Raw genomic sequence first — 14044 nt, forward strand, 5'->3', positions numbered from 1 at the left:
GGACCAGACTTTCGTGATAAGTTCTTTCCCGGTCTCGCTAAACGGTAACTTTCGGCAGCTTTGACCATTTCATCCAGATTAACTATACCTCGTTCACGTATGAACGTTGCCAAGTCGGCCGATACACTCTCAAGAAACTGTTCCCCCAAAATCAAGTTTGTCAAACCACTGATATCTTTTGGTATTCCTGATAGTGCAACCCAACGGTCAAACAGCCTTTGCAACTCAATTCCAAATGTCTGGAATGGTTCTTTTTCGCTTGGTCGAATATTTCTGAGTTTATGTCTGAACGTTTCAGACGTACACTGAAATTTTTTCAGCAAGTTTTCTTTAAGACACTCATATGTCAGATCTTCTGCAGCAGCAAGGCTATGGTACAGGTTTAACGCATTACCTTCTAACAGTGCAGGCAAGTAAGTGATCCACTTTGATTCTTCCCAACCCAGAGTTTTTGCATGAGTCTCAAACCTGAACAAGTATGAATCTATATCATCATGTTGTTCTCTGAACGTAGGAAGCCTGGGATAAACAGGACGAGCACCAACACTAGGGTATGAATCCCGACCATTTTGCGGTGTACGCGACCCAGCATTAATTTCAGCCTGTTTAAGATCAAGTTCTCTTTGTTTCAACTGGTGTTCCATTTCTTTATCTCTTCGTCTTTCCTCAATTTGTGCATCTTCCCTTTCTTTTTGCATCTGTCTTTCTTCCCTTTCTTTTTGCCTATCTGATTCTTTTTGTCTTTCTTCCCTTTCTTTTTCTTTTTGTCTCTCTTCCCTTTCCAATTCTTTTTGTCTTTCTTCTTTTTCTCGTTTTCTCTCCAAACGCTCAAAACTTTCTTTGACGTATTTTTCACGTTTCTCTGCAGCAAGACCCAAAGTCTCTGCCTGTTTAACAAACTTTTCAAACAACGCATCATAATCATCTTCGTTCTCCATAGTGTAATCTTTGAACTTTCAAAATCACACTAAAATATCTCCAAGTTTAAAATTTGAAAAAGTTTCAAACAATAATGCAAGTTCAAGCAATCTACTTGAAAACTGTCAAGTACCACACACAATCTGGCACAAGAATAGTCAACATTAACACAAGACCATATCCAAACACGTTTTGGCATACATCTCACGCAAAAAATCCAACAATTCTGATTAAAGTCAGATACCCAGTCAATAAAGTCAAAGAAACCAAACTTGTTTCAAAACATATATACAAGTACAAAATATCAATACAAGCCTTAATTTTTAAGAAGAATTCAAAATTTTGAAAGTTCCAGCCACTTAAAAAAAAAAAACGAAATATGCAGGAATATCAAAACAATCCAAATACACACTAGCAAACTAAACTCCAAATAAATGAAGTCCAACCGACACAAAAAAATGTAGTTGGAAGCAAACAAGAACAGAGTCCAAAAAATTATGAAGTGACACAATCACTCCAAACAGCAGAATAAGTTAAACCAAAAAATGTCATAGTACCCAATCTATACCAGTTTAATCCTTAAAATAGCAAACCATATGAAAAAAAAACTTCCACTAAATATAGACCAACTCTATATACAACTAATGAAATTAACCTAATCAAGTTCCACAAAATCAACAAATCCAATCAATCACACACAAAAAAATGTCCAAATAAATAAAAAATGTCAAAGTCAGGAAAACCAAACAACTTAAATGAAAAAATTAATCAAAGGCAAACAATCCGCAATGTAAAATAAGGGCAAAGGGTTAACAAACGAAAGATAGTTCCCTATTCCAAAGCAGAAAAGAAAATATTTTTACAAATATTTTACAAAACTGAAAGTACAAAAAAGAGCAAAGAAAAAGAATTGACAGACCCCACAGGAAGAAAAATGAAGTTATTCCCTCAGTGCTCAGAACTATACAATAAGCACTACCGTAAAACTGGAGACGGTCACAATACAAAACAAGACATCAACAACACAATCACTCAAATCTTATGAAAACCTGTTTGTGTTTGACCTACCCAAAAAACTGCCTGAACTACTACCACTGGGAACAAAATCAATTTACAATGCAAGGGAAACAACTACAATTTTTACCTAACACAGAGAAAATCGGGGTCACCAAATGTTACGGATGAATTTTCAGGTAAGTGTCTGTGTGTATAGAAAATATGCGTGCTCTACTCTGTTTACTATCTAACTGTTACTCGCACACAACACTCAAACAAAGCACAAAGACTAAACACTCTCAATGCCCTTTGCCCTCGTACCTGTAATGAATCATCAACACAACAATACAAACATGTTATTTCTCATGCATTCTACAGATCACGTTCATTCATATATAGGAAGAATAATATCTTAACACACGTCGGAGACTAACTGTCTCACGTTAGATGAATGTTCCTGTTCCACACAATTCTGCTAATGTTTACAGTTCCTGTTTACCACAGTGTCATGTTACGCACATCACGTGTCGCGTAATACTTGAATTGACGACGTCTACGTCTCACACAATCTTCTCGCCGATTATGGTTCTTCGGTGGCAGTTCACACTTCCAGTGACTCCACAATTATGTTTCTTCGGTGGCAGTTCACACTTCAGTGACTCCACAATTATGTTTCTTCGGTGGCAGTTCACTCGTACAGTAACTCCACAAACTTAACGGGTACATACCCGGGATACATACCACCCACGCAATACCGCTCGTGGTGGCTATGGGGTGCGGCTCCACCCAGTTCCCAGTACTCCAGCGTTGCTACAACCCTGCGCTCTCAAACATCAATTCGTAGCGCCAAGGAGGGGATGCCCATCTCTCTCTCTCTCCCGCTGTCAAGTGGTCCCACCCATCACTCCGACCGGGGTGCTGCGTAAAAAGTTTAGACTACCATAAGTCTCAATTCTTAGCTAAACTTTTCTACGAAATAATACTGCTATTCTTTCTCAATACTGTTCAACTATCCGTCCACTAACTTATGCGGATATATTATTTACACCAGCTCATTTACAAGTAACTTCATTACCAAAAGAACATACGACCTTCCTTTTCAAAATGGCTGACACAGCGGCTCACGCTTTTCCAGCCCAATTTACAACATGACTCTTCCAGTCATTTCACCAGTCAATATTACTGAGCAAAATACAATTCAATAAATACCTGTATCTTTACAGCCTAGAACCACCCATGGTTCGTCCGCCACACTAGTCTTTCGGTGTTAGACCACAGTGTTCGGGAGCAGCGCTATCAAAACACGTCTGTCTCGTTTGACTGTCAAGTACGCTCTCACCTTTCACACGCCACGAAGCTAACCTCGTTTCCTCCTATTGGCCAAAGCAGCCAATGGAAATACGCCTTACAGAACTAGGCCACGCCGTGAAGTCGTGCTACTTCAAGTATGGCTAACCAATCTGTACACATGTGTTTAAACCATCTAATACTGACTTATGTACAAATCCATTTGTCACAGTGGCCTCTTTTTAACTTGAGGCTTTCCAGTTCCTTTTCTCCTGCATATTTTAAAGCACTGAGGGTTGTGAACTCCTCTTTTTCTAGAACCTCAACCACAGGTTGGGGCAGATTGTTTGCCCATGAAGTAAAATTGAACTCCATTTTGCAGAACTGAAAATCGCTGAACTTGCTTGCTGGCCGCTAATGACTTCGGTCATCGCTCTCTCTCGGACTCTCTTATCTGTTACCATTGTTTCATTCCAGATGCTCTCCTTCACTCATCACATCCCCCCTGCCCTCCAACTGCCCTCTTCCATTCCCCGCATTCGTTCCCACGGGACTCTGCTGGCACTTCCTCCTGCATTACCTCTACACCTCCCCCCCCCCCCCCCCCCCCCCCCCTGTTTTGCTGCATATCTGTCTCGTTTAAATAGAGTTTATGGTCGCTGACCGCTCCCTCTAAACTCACACTAAAATATTAGGGGCCTACGTTTTTGATTTGTGATTTGATGTTTTAGCATGTATTTGTTCAACGCCTGAAGTCCTTTACGTGCAGAAAGCAGGCGTGCACAGCTGCCAGTCAGTAGCACGCAGAGTAAATCATTGCAGGGAGAGACAGTATGGCCCCGTGTCTGATAATTATAAAAGATTTCAAGAAACATTTTCTGCTTCTTTTCCTAGTTCGTAACTATTCAGTTACCTGTTACGCATGCTTGTTTAAGGGATGCCCTTACCTAGCTTTGTCATGCTATCGTATAATTGGCCGGTTAAAAGAAAAATATGATTATTACTCGGCCATACATAATATGGAGATCATGAAAGTAATGAATACCAACGCTTACAGTATTTCTTCAAGGCGCCCTTCTCCCCGTGTTAACAGTAGTGCTCACCGTCTCATGTCGGGCCCGACTTTTACATGGGACCATCCCTCCACTTGGACACACACCAACACTCAACACCCTGACTGCTTGCTGTGGTCAGTTGGGATTGTTGGATGAATTTATTTCAGCTTTACTTCCTTGTGGCTTTTACAAAATTCAATTAATAAAAAAATCCCCAATGTGCATAAAGAGCACCCAGGCTGTTCAATTTCGGTATGTGACCAAGTGGAGGGATGGTATGTGACCAAGTGGAGGGATGGTATGTGACCAAGTGGAGGGATGGTATGTGACCAAGTGGAGGGATGGTATGTGACCAAGTGGAGGGATGGTATGTGACCAAGTGGAGGGATGGTATGTGACCAAGTGGAGGGATGGTATGTGACCAAGTGGAGGGATGGTATGTGACCAAGTGGAGGGATGGTATGTGACCAAGTGGAGGGATGGTATGTGACCAAGTGGAGGGATGGTATGTGACCAAGTGGAGGGATGGTATGTGACCAAGTGGAGGGATGGTATGTGACCAAGTGGAGGGATGGTATGTGACCAAGTGGAGGGATGGTATGTGACCAAGTGGAGGGATGGTATGTGACCAAGTGGAGGGATGGTATGTGACCAAGTGGAGGGATGGTATGTGACCAAGTGGAGGGATGGTATGTAACCAAGTGGAGGGATGGTATGTGACCAAGTGGAGGGATGGTATGTGACCAAGTGGAGGGATGGTATGTGACCAAGTGGAGGGATGGTATGTGACCAAGTGGAGGGATGGTATGTGACCAAGTGGAGGGATGGTATGAGACCAAGTGGAGGGATGGTATGTGACCAAGTGGAGGGATGGTATGTGACCAAGTGGAGGGATGGTATGTGACCAAGTGGAGGGATGGTATGTGACCAAGTGGAGGGATGGTATGTGACCAAGTGGAGGGATGGTATGTGACCAAGTGGAGGGATGGTATGTGACCAAGTTGAGGGATGGTATGTGACCAAGTGGAGGGATGGTATGTGACCAAGTGGAGGGATGGTTTGTGACCAAGTGGAGGGATGGTATGTGACCAAGTGGAGGGATGGTATGTGACCAAGTGGAGGGGTGGTATGTGACCAAGTGGAGGGATGGTATGTGACCAAGTGGAGGGATGGTATGTGACCAAGTGGAGGGATGGTATGTGACCAAGTGGAGGGATGGTATGTGACCAAGTGGAGGGATGGTTTGTGACCAAGTGGAGGGATGGTATGTGACCAAGTGGAGGGATGGTATGTGACCAAGTGGAGGGATGGTATGTGACCAAGTGGAGGGATGGTTTTATCTCATGTAAAAGCCTCACCAGATCTGAGGCGGTGAGCCAAGCTGTTTACACGAGAAGGAGTGTGTCGATGGACCATTACATTTGACAGGTCAAGAGGGTCACGTGATGCCTCATGGACATAATTTTCACCCACCAGCTCATATACTCACTAGAACAGCTTTGTGACACTGCGCACGATTCTCGTGTAGCAATATGTACCTACACCGAAGACTGAATATTTGTTTTCTTAACATGTATGACTCTTAGTGTTCTTCTATTAAAGATCACACACACACACACATACACACACATACACACACACACACACACACACACACACACACACACACACACACACACACACACAGAAAATAACAAATAATATTTCTTTAAATCACCCGAACATGACCGCGCAGCGACCTTGAACGTTCACGTTTTCGGTTTGTATTTTTAGCATGTCCCCAACGCGCGGGAAGCCGGCGTGCACAGCTGCCAGTCAGAAGCACGCATAGTAAAACCTGTATTTGTTCACAAACTATTGCAGGCAGTAGTACAGTATGGCCAAGTGACTTGTAATTACAAGAGTTCAAGAAAAAATGTCTGCTTCCTCTTATAGTTCGTAACTATTCATTAAACTGTTACGCATACCTGGAGTTTGAAAGATAAACTTACCATACAGCGGTCAACCTCTTCGTCGTCCCCCTAAAATGAAAAACAGATATAATATGAATATCATGCAAATAATGAATACCAACTCATGCAGATTTTCTTCATGGCAGCCTTCTTCCCGTGTGAACAGTTTGGCTCACTAGTGGCTTTAGCAAAAGTTATAGACAATAGACTGGGTGGCCGAGTGGTAACGCACTTGCGCTCGGAAGCGAGAGGTTGCGAGTTCGACCCTGGGTCAGGGCGGTAGCAATTTTCTCCCCCCTTTCCTAACCTAGGTGGTGGGTTCAAGTGCTAGTCTTTCGGATGAGACGAAAAACCGAGGTCCCTTCGTGTACACTACATTGGGGTGTGCACGTTAAAGATCCCACGATTGACAAAAGGGTCTTTCCTGGCAAAATTATATAGGCGTAGATAAAAATGTCCACCAAAAATACCCGTGTGACTTGGAATAATAGGCCGTGAAAAGTAGGATATGCGCCGAAATGGCTGCGATCTGCTGGCCGATGTGAATGCGTAATGTATTGTGTAAAAAAATTCCATCTCACACGGCATAAATAAATCCCTGCGCCTTGAATATGTGCGCGATATAAATTGCATAAAATAAAAAAATAAAAATAAAAATAAATATCTGCACTTACAACTGTACCCACGGAATACGCACGATATAAGCCTCATATTGATTGATTGATTGAATTCCCAATGTGAGCAAAAAGCATCCATGCTGTTAATGGTTGGCATGCGACCAGGTGGAGGGACACTCTCATCTCATGATAACCCCTGGCAAAGATGATACGTTGGGTCGAACTGTTAACACTGGAATGAGGGTGCCGATTGACAATCATATTTAACAGGTCAAGAGTGTTACGTGTTACCTCGTTGACAATACTTTCACCCTGCTTCTCATACTCAGAACAGCTTTGTGACACTGCGCGCGATTCTCGTGTAGCGACACGTACATGGAAGACTGACTTGTTCGACTCTCATTGTGTTTCTACACACCCACATACACCCAAACACACACACCCACACAAAGAATAATTTTTCTTGTGCGTTCCCATCTTCAGCAAATGCAAAACAGCACTCAGATCTGCCTGAAACTTTGGCACCAATTGCCTCAACCCTTTTTTGCTTAGCATGCTAAGTCACGATTTTTTGTCCGTAAACCCTGAATTAATAAGAATATTTGTTTAGATCTTTTGGAAATGTTACATAATACGACACACTTGATATACACGTTCACAAAAATCCACACACATTCTGGTCAGCCTATTGGTCATAACTTCTGAAATTTTCAAAGCAATTCATTAGGAACTTGAGCAAATATGGCTCTCTCAGCGGAGGACCCCCTCAAAAATGGCCGCAAAACGTGCCTTTTTTGGCCTCTGAAACAGTTGACACCTACCGCCTTTGACAAAAGGCTCCACAAATACTAAAGACGTAAGGTGCATGAAACAAATGCTCTGAACAGGAAATTGAATGGCCTTTCAAATGGTAGTCAGAAGTGTTTGGTAAGTGCACATTCTGATTTTTTCCAGATTTTAAAATACGGGGCATTGGTTTTTGTAAGGTCGATTTTAGGGGTGACCTTGTTTGACAGGCTGCCACGGGATGCCTATACAAAGTACCACCGATCAAACAAATGATATGAACAGTAGACAGAATTACCTTTTCCAGCATATACAGTTCATTTAAAATGGATTGTGGTTTAACGCTTTTGTGAGCGTGCGAAAATTGTTGCAATCATTTTTTGGACAAGTTTAGATTCATGTCTTGAGGTCATGAAACTCTTACTGCAAAAATGTCTAGCTTCAAAAACGTTTTGCAAATTGATAATAAATTTCACAAATCTGCATAAGTACACTCATTAGAGAAGCTTTGTGATACTGTTTCACGATTCCCGTGTAGCAATTATATTAAAGAGCGCGCGCAAGCACGCACACAATAACCACACACACACACACACACACACACACACACACACACACACACACACACACGCATTCACACCCACATACACACAATAACACCCACAACCACACGCACACACACACACGCACACACACACACACACACACACACACACACACACACACACAATCAGAGGTGCACAGAGGCACACACTACCGGCCAGAGACACAGAGAAAAACACGGACAAACACACACACACACACTTACACTTACAATTTGCGCGCAGAGAGAGAGAGAGAGAGAGAGAGAGAGAGAGAGAGAGAGAGAGAGAGAGAGAGAGAGGGGGGGAGACGGAGAGAGAGGGGGGGGAGAGACGGAGAGAGGGGAGAGAGAGAGAGGGGGGAGAGAGAGGGGGAGAGAGAGGGGAGAGCGAGAGAGAGAGAGAGAGAAAAGAAGAGAGAGACACATACAGACAGAGAGGGAGAGAGAGAGAGAGAGAGAGAGAGAGAGAGAGAGAGAGAGAAAGAGAAAGAGAGACACACAGACAGAGAGAGAGAGACACACATAGACACTTACAAGAGGTATTTGTGCAAACTACAGTGCATTATGATAAATGTTATCTGTAACGTTTCTACACTGGTTGACGCATGCTGTCTTTTCATTCTAGGAATCTGAGTGGTTTGGGTTGGTGAATATCTATCTATCTTCTTTCTCTTCAGCGTTCCAGAATTGTCTGGTTACGTGTGAGCTCGTTTGCCTATTTGGGTTCCCCAAACTATACTCTGAGAGCATAGTCAGCTTCACTCCGCTTTCGTTGAGTAGGCATGCTGGGTATTTTTGTGTTTCCATAACCCACCGAACTCCGACATGGATTACAGGATCTTTTCCGTGCGCACTTGGTCTTGTGCTTGCGTGTACACACGAAGGGGGTTAAGTCACTAGCAGGTCTGCACATAAGTTGACCTGGGAGATCGGAAAAATCTCCACTCTTAACCCACCAGGCGGCAGCGACCGGGATTCGAACTCGCGACCTCCCGATTAGGAGGCCGACGTCTTACCACCACGCCACTGCGCCCGTCGAATATCTATCAATATATTACCTGCTGTCAGGATATTTCGTTCATCTCGAAAAGTGAGCATGGGATCTTTAGCGTGCACAAAACTCAACATTATCTCACGATCTCAGAATCATAGTCATAATCCCAGCCGCGTACAACCGCATGATCACCGCAATGGATTAAACGTAACATTTAACAATCGTCTGTAATGATAACTGAGTCTTTAAACATCTAATGAACCCAAAACAGGGTTCGTAATCAAAACTCGACCGAGAGGTCAAGAAAGTTTTAAGAACGTGTACGTGTGACGTCACCAATTAAATCTTTTTTGACACACGTTTGCCAAGTTCTACACGTCGTGATAGCTAGTCACCACAACCTGTGGAATGGATTCTACAGAGCGACCGTGTTGGAGACTGATGCGTTTATTCCAAAATGTTCTCCGTCTGTATGATTTTAGCACAGTAAACTATCATGAAAAATGCGTAAATTTGGATCGTTTTATAAATTTTTATTTTTTTTTACAATTTTCAGATTTTTAATGACCAAAGTCATTAATTAATTTTTAAGCCACCAAGCTGAAATGCAATACCGAAGTCCGGGCTTCGTCGAAGATTACTTGACCAAAATTTCAACCAATTTGGTTGAAAAATGAGGGCGTGTCAGTGCCGCCTCAACTTTCACGAAAAGCCGGATATGACGTCATCAAAGACATTTATCAAAAAAATGAAAAAAACGTATGGGGATTTCATACCCAGGAACTCTCATGTCAAATTTCATAAAGATCGGTCCAGTAGTTTAGTCTGAATCGCTCTACACACACACACACACACAGACAGACAGACAGACAGACAGACAGACACACACACATACACCACGACCCTCGTCTCGATTCCCCCCTCTACGTTAAAATATTTAGTCAAAACTTGACGAAATATAAAAAGAGTGGGTCTCGGGAGTCACTAAATTGACGTCCTCGTAGGTTGCATCTTTAGACTGTAGTCGTCAGCTAAGTGCAAGGACCTAATTGACATGCTTGCGTACGTGCGTGTGAGTGTGTTTGTTATTCAGATGTCTGGAATATTCCGATGAAAAAGACGCATCATATATAACAAATTCAAAATGGGGGTTCCGGGACCCTCTAGGTGTGGCGTCTGTCGGTATATCCCTGATACACACCGAGTGGAGAAGTCATATGCTATTCACGCAAACTTTTCAATCAGAGTGAATCGTGCAATTATCTAAATAATGAACATTTCAAAGCAATTTCAGGAACATACGCGTTCCGTATACACAAAACAGCAGTGACCCTGACAATTGGCAAGGGTCCGTCAAACTCGGTTCATGGGTTGAAGTCATGAAACTCTTCCTTCATTTTGAGATAAAAAAAATAATGGCATACGTTTTTGATCTGTGATTCGATGTTTTAGTATGTATTTGTACTGCGCATGAAGTCCTTTACGGGCAGAAAGCAGGCGTGCACAATACAGCTGCCAATCAGTAGCACGCATAGTAACACATTTTTCCACTATGTGGCCTCTTTTTAACTTGAGGCTTTCCAGGTCCTTTTCTCCTGCATATTTTAAAGCACTGAGGGTTGTGAACTCCTCTTTTTCTAGAACTTCAACCACAGGTTGGGGCAGATTGTTTGCCCATGAAGTAAAATTGAACTCCATTTTGCAGAACTGAAAATCGCTGAACTTGCTTGCTGGCCGCTGCGCTGCTACTAATGACTTTGGTCCTCGTTCTCTCTCGGACTCTCTTATCTGTTACCATTGTTTCATTCTAGATGCTCTCCTTCACTCATCACCTCCCCCCTGCCCTCCAACCCTCTTCCGTTCCCCGCATTCGTTCCCACGGGACTCTGCTATCACTTCCTCCTGCATTACCTCTACACCTCCCCCCGCCCCCCCCCCCCCTGTTTTGCTGCATATCTGTCTCGTTTAAATAGAGTTTATGGTCGCTGACCGCTCCCTCTAAACTCACATTAAAATATTAGGGGCCTACGTTTTTGATTTGTGATTTGACGTTTTAGCATGTATTTGTACAGCGCCTGAAGTCCTTTACGTGCAGAAAGCAGGCGTGTACAGCTGCCAGTCAGTAGCACGCATAGTACATCATTGCAGGGAGAGACAGTATGGCCCCGTGTCTGATAATTATAAAAGAGTTCAAGAAACATTTTCTGCTTCTTTTCCTAGTTCGTAACTATTCAGTTAACTGTTACGCATGCTTGTTTAAGGGATGCCCTTACCTAGCTTTGTCATGCTATCGTGGTATGTGACCAAGTGGAGGGATGGTATGTGACCAAGTGGAGGGATGGTATGTGACCAAGTGGAGGGATGGTATGTGACCAAGTGGAGGGATGGTATGTGACCAAGTGGAGGGATGGTATGTGACCAAGTGGAGGGATGGTATGTGACCAAGTGGAGGGATGGTATGTGACCAAGTGGAGGGATGGTATGTGACCAAGTGGAGGGATGGTATGTGACCAAGTGGAGGGATGGTATGTGACCAAGTGGAGGGATGGTATGTGACCAAGTGGAGGGATGGTATGTGACCAAGTGGAGGGATGGTATGTGACCAAGTGGAGGGATGGTATGTGACCAAGTGGAGGGATGGTATGTGACCAAGTGGAGGGATGGTATGTGACCAAGTGGAGGGATGGTATGTGACCAAGTGGAGGGATGGTATGTGACCAAGTGGAGGGATGGTATGTGACCAAGTGGAGGGATGGTATGTGACCAAGTGGAGGGATGGTATGTGACCAAGTGGAGGGATGGTATGTGACCAAGTGGAGGGATGGTATGTGACCAAGTGGAGGGATGGTATGTGACCAAGTGGAGGGATGGTATGTGACCAAGTGGAGGGATGGTATGTGACCAAGTGGAGGGATGGTATGTGACCAAGTGGAGGGATGGTATGTGACCAAGTGGAGGGATGGTATGTGACCAAGTGGAGGGATGGTATGTGACCAAGTGGAGGGATGGTATGTGACCAAGTGGAGGGATGGTATGTGACCAGGTGGAGGGATGGTATGTGACCAAGTGGAGGGATGGTATGTGACCAAGTGGAGGGATGGTATGTGACCAAGTGGAGGGATGGTATGTGACCAAGTGGAGGGATGGTATGTGACCAAGTGGAGGGATGGTATGTGACCAAGTGGAGGGATGGTATGTGACCAAATGGAGGGATGGTATGTGACCAAGTGGAGGTATGGTCTTATCCCGTGTACAAGCCTGACCAGATCTGAGGCAGTGAACCGAGCTGTTTACACTGGAAGGGGTGTGTCGAAGGACCATAACATTTGACGGGTCAAGAGTGTCACGTGATACCTCATGGACAGAACTTTCACCCACCAGCTCATACTCACTAGAACAGCTTTGTGACACTGCGCACGATTCTCGTGTAGCAATATGTACGTACATCGAAGAGTGAATATTTGTTTTCTTAACATTTATGACTCTTAGTGTTCTTCTATTACAGATCACACACACACACACACACACACACACACACACACACCCCCCCCCCCCCACACACACACACACACACACACACACACACACACACACACAGTGAGTGGATTTATACAAACCGAATAGTGAAGTCATTCATGCTTACTTTTTCAGTCAAAGTCGTGGTCTCATCCGAAAGACTAGCACTTGAACCCACCACCTAGGTTAGGAAAGGGGGGAGAAAATTGCTAACGCCCTGACCCAGGGTCGAACTCGCAACCTCTCGCTTCCGAGCGCAAGTGCGTTACCACTCGGCCACCCAGACCGACAGCCTTCTTCCCGTGAAAACAGTTTGGCTCACTAGTGACTTTAGCAAAGTTCATAGACAATTCCCAATGTGCGCAGAAAGCATCCATGCTGTTTATGGTTGGTATGCGACCAGGTGGAGGGACACTCTCATCTCATGATAACCCCTGGCAATACATGTCACGTTGGGTCGAACTCTTAACACTGGAATGAGGGTGCCGATTGACGATCACATTTAACAGGTCAAGAGTGTTGCGTGTTACCTCGTTGACAATACTTTCATCCTGCTTCTCATACTCAGCCTATGTGACACTGCGCAGGATTCTCGTGTAGCGACACGTACATGGAAGACTGACTTGTTCGACTCTTATTGTGCTTCTATTGAAGAGAACACTCACACCCGCACATACACCCAAACACCCAAACCCACACTTACAAAGACAAACAGTGCATTTATTTAAATAATGAACATTCAAAACATTCTTACTGTTCTTCTATTAAAGATCACACACACACACACACACACACACACACACACGCACGCACGCACGCACGCACGCACACACACACACACACACACACACACGCACGCACGCACGCACGCACACACGCACGCACGCACGCACGCACGCACACACACACACACACACACACACACACACATACACACACACACACACACACACACACACACACACACACACACAGTGATTCCACCAAGTATTACTGCTTCGACAGGAAAGTTCATTGACAGAAAGCTACACATGAGAGATTATCCAGACTGAGAGAACGTATTGGAGCAAACTATACAGTATTTATTGTGGAAAGCGAGGAAGAAAATAACACGCGCACGCACAAACACATACGTACGCACGCCCGCACGCACGCGCATGCCCACACGATGAAGCATATTTTCACTGTTTCGTCCTCTCTCTCTCACACACACACACAAAAGCGGTTTCAGGAACGTATGAGTTGCGTACACACAAACAGCAGTGACCTTGACAATTGGTGAGGGTCCATCAAACCAGGTTCATTTCTCGAAGTCACGAAACTCTTTCTACATATTAAGT

Source organism: Littorina saxatilis, linkage group LG11 (genome assembly GCF_037325665.1).
Source record: "Littorina saxatilis isolate snail1 linkage group LG11, US_GU_Lsax_2.0, whole genome shotgun sequence".
NCBI lineage: Eukaryota > Metazoa > Mollusca > Gastropoda > Littorinimorpha > Littorinidae > Littorina > Littorina saxatilis.